This window comes from Grammomys surdaster, unplaced genomic scaffold (genome assembly GCF_004785775.1).
Source record: "Grammomys surdaster isolate TR1022 unplaced genomic scaffold, NIH_TR_1.0 265, whole genome shotgun sequence".
In the NCBI taxonomy this organism is placed as follows: Eukaryota; Metazoa; Chordata; class Mammalia; order Rodentia; family Muridae; genus Grammomys; species Grammomys surdaster.
The window spans coordinates 3151606-3155834 of record NW_021604706.1 but is presented as its reverse complement, the minus strand read 5'-3'; the positions used below and the strand labels follow the sequence as shown (position 1 = coordinate 3155834).

The window sequence follows — 4229 nt, the reverse complement described above, 5'->3', positions numbered from 1 at the left end:
CAGTTCCCCCTTTTTTGTTTTTAAGCAGTTTCAAGCTGTGACTGCCCGATCAAGCAAGCTCCATCATGTAGGATCCCACGATCAAGGGCAGACAGGCTCAAGCCATGGGACTCACTCTACTGGGTGCAATGGGCAAAGCCCACCAGGTGCAAGAGCTGGGCCCAAGGAAAATGGAATAGACACCATCCCGTGTGCAATGAAACCTATAGGCTTCCAGGGGTGCAAGGGCTGTCCAGACCTAAAATTTGGGGTAATGAGAGCAACTAATGCTTCAAAGCTACCAGCCATGCTTGTGGAGGTACACCCCCCCCTCAATGGCCTGAAAGGCACGCACTACCTCTCACGTCTCTGGGCCCTGACCATACGACAAATACAAGACAGGCAGAGAACACAGACGCCCACTAGGGCAACAGCTAGCGCTCCTATACCCTGAAAATCTTCACGACGCAATGCTTCCGGGCTCACATGGGCAGGTCAGTACTATTGTGTCTGGTCTTCCTAGAGGTACCGTCGTCTCTCGGCAGTGCTTTCTGCAAGTTGGACACAGCAACAGTTCTCTCAATGTCTATGACAGCGTACAGCTCTGTGCGACAGGTGGGGGTTTGTAGGAGGGGAGTGGTTGTCGTTTCTGGAGTATGATGGTTGTCAGAGTCACTGCCCCTTTCCAAATCCACCTGTATATAATTGAGTTGCCTATGTTCTAAACTGGGGCGCCTGATATCAAGGTTAAAGACTGTCGGTGTACAATCCCTACGCCTTGAATGGTCTATTTTGTGAGCACTTCCCACAAGAGAGTGTTGGCTTGAGGGGTGAGATGAAGTATCTCCAAACGAGGGGTAGCAGGGATGCCCGTTGGGTAAGTTCTGAGCACCAAGCCCTGGAGTCGTAGGTGTTCGAGGTGTTCTAGGGACTTCCAATTCTGTCTGATGACTATTCCTTTCTACAACTGGCTCTTCCACCACATTTATACTATTATTTTGCATAATCTCTTGCAACATGTTAAATAATTCTTCTGCACGGGCACACTTAAAAACAAAAATTCCTTGTCCAGTTTGACACAATCGACCACTTTCAAAAGAAAACAGATTTGAGTCGTAGCCATACCGTCGCAGGCAGAGGTAGTGCCATTTCACCGAGTCCTGCTTCCGGGTGTACAGAATCAGTTCTGTGTCTGTGAGCTCCATGAAACCAGAGTCTAGATCATTGCCATCATCATCCATGTTAACGACCTTAAACTTGTTCCTATGGTTATCTAGGACAGTGTCTTTATCTGGACAGCTACAACAGCTACCCATGGCTTCACTTTCTAACCTTTCCGCCGCTTTACCACAGTCCTTAGATTCGTCCCTCTCTTTGAAGTCTGTATTATTTTAGCCTCACTACCCTTGGCCTCTTTGATCTTTGTATACTTATGCCGTGTTTTCTCTTCCACACCTTTGTACTTGGCAGGAAATGTTTCCAATTCTTCACATTCACTCCCTCTCTTCCCTTTCTATGTCCTTCCCCAGTTTATCCCAGGAGGCCAAGGTAAGCTGTCCCGATACCACGAACCAAGGGGCGATGCGGTCCACTTCCTGGACAAACTGCTGTAGAGCCTTCTGTTTAAGGTAGTTAACAGCGGCACTCACGCCCTGGCTGGTGACAGTTAAGGCAAAAACACAGCACCAGGGATACTGCAATCGCGATCACCACTACTAGAATAACTATCCACGGATCCACTCCTCCCGGCACGAACATATACTGTGGGCCATTTTACTTTCACTTTTGCTTGCCTCCGTCCGAGGACCTTAAAGATTGAAGCTTCCTTCTGAGGTCTTTAAAGATTGAAGCCTCCTTCCGAGGTCTTTAAAGATTGAAGCCTCCTTCCGAGGACTTTAAAGATTGAAGGGCCCCACTTACCGGCCACTTACCGATCAATCGCCCTGACTGCTACTGGTTCTGGAACTCCGGGAATTCAGGAATTTTAAGAAATCCCCGTACAGGCCACCAAATGTGCGGCGCCTACCACCCCGACCAGCAGGAAAGAAAGATTCGCACACCAGTTCCTTCCAGCAGCAGTTTACTCAGGAATTGCTAGTTACATGAAGCTTGAAGGTGTGCCCCCAAGCCAGCCCAGGAGCGAAGCTTTATACCCTGTGTAGGACTGCCCATGAGCCCATACCACGTCTCGCACTGTGATTGGTCAAGGACCCATGACACAAGATCAGGCCACCAGGAAGTACCGCCCCAGGACCAAGCAAGGCTTGTTTACTCCAAGTCAGCAAGGGCTAGCCAGCACCATCTTTAAGGCGCGGCAGCAGCGCTCCACAGTGGACATGCTCATAGTACCCTGCTGGCTGAGTTGCCTGCTATGTTCCAGTAGTAAAGTCTTCCTGGACAAAGAGTTCATTAAAACCCCAAGGGGTGTCACTTCTGTCCCAGTTTTGCCTGACTTGTTGATGACATTCATCACGAAATAAGGCTTCCCACTCTAGAAACATTGGGCCAGGAAGGGCAGAACAGCAAATATCTCTCCAGTCTTGGGGGGAGGGCAGTGTTTAAGTTGGCAACATGGTTCTATAGGAAAGATTTTTGTCTGCAGTGCATGAATGCCATCTTTCTTCACTGCCTGCCTGAGTTCTTTTAAGTCTGAAGCTTGGAGTGGGTACCAGTTGAGTGGTTTAGTTCAACTGGGTTTGATATTGACCAGGAAAGCTCGAGCATTTTGGGTTTCTAGTTCTGTATCAGACTCCTGAGTAGCATGGGAGGCGGGGTTAGTTTTTGCAAGAGAGTGCTGAAAATTGCAGAGCTGTTGAGTGGTCGATAGTTGGGGGTAAGAGACTATGGGATTTGGCTGGGATTTATCTAAGAGTAGGGAGGGGTAGGTAGATGGATTTTATTTCCCTTATTAGTTGGATAAGGGCTTTGAGATCTGAAACAGGGTGGATTTTAGGACCTTGATCTTTGGGGTTCATTTGACTGAAGAGGATCAGGAGCTATGTTGCTATCAGCCTGTCCTATTTTAGATGCCCATATGCATTGCTGAATTACAGCTAAGATCAGCAAAAAATCACGAGAGGGGTGTTTTTCCTTCTTAGGTATCTCTGTTTTTGATGAGAGAAGCTACTCTACTTCATGAGTCTGGGCTATAAATATTGTCATTGGCCATGCATGGCACTATCTGAAAGACTTCCTCCCAAAACAAGGAAGCTTGTTTTTTGGCTATTTTTATTCTATGGGATTTTAGTAGAGTACATATTTCCCTGGCCTGGGGGGATTTCTTATGTGATGTTGAGTTGCCTATGACAGAAAACAGGAGAAACACTTTGTTCAATGAGAACATTCCCTTGACCTTGACCTTGGCTTTGGGGGATTCCACAGAGGTCCAAAACACTAAGCCTTCCCACAGATTTAAGAACTGGCATCTGCCCTGTGACTTTTAAGTGGCTGCTGCATTACCAGGTTTTCTTTTTGTTTTAAAGAGAGTCTAGATAGACAGTCTTTGCCAATGCCCATTGTGGGTAGGCAGGATTTAGACAGAGGCCAGAGGGACCTTCAGCCATCACCAGAGAGTAGCTCTGGCCAGGAGGTATCAGTTGCCCCTTTGGCTTATCCAAATCCATGTGATGGCACTGACCGACAGCACTGCTGTGCTTTCTTGCTAGGAAGGGCAGGTTGCTTGTCTCCAGAGTTGGGGGCTCACCTTCCCGTGGTATCAGTTCCTACAGCTATGTCACTGTTCAGACCCCACATGGTCACCAGCTGTGAGCCTGTGTACCGGAGGCTTTCCAAAAAAATCTCATGCCTGGCCAGGTTCAAGGGTTAAGACAAAGGGGGAGAGAGTGCTAACAAGGAGGGGGAATCGCCTCCATTGCCACTGCCTCCACTGCTGCCTCTATCCTGTCTCTGCTGTAACCACCCCAGTTGCTCCAAAGTGCTGCACCTGTCACTCTGCAATGAGTTGTCACTCTGCAATGAGTCAGGCCAGGCTGAGCCAGCAAGACACCAACTAGCCAGCAAGGAGTGCAGGGAAGATCCTGAAGGAATATGGGGAGAGCAGATCTCTTCCTAAGTAATAGTGTTTTTTTGTTTGTTTGTTTTTTATTTAAATATATATATTTTTTATTTATTTTATTGGATGTTTTATTTACATTTCATATGTTGTTCCCTTACCCCATCCCCCACCCACCCAGGAACCCCCTATCCCCTCACCCCTCCTCCTTCTTCTCTGTGGATGTAACTTCTATCTA

General features: G+C 47.8%; 1 pseudogene; it reads right to left on the bottom strand.

Annotated features, from left to right (window-relative positions):
• Nucleotides 1–461: 461 nt before the first annotated feature.
• LOC114628194 lies at nucleotides 462–1295 on the bottom strand (annotated as a pseudogene).
• Nucleotides 1296–4229: the final 2934 nt, after the last annotated feature.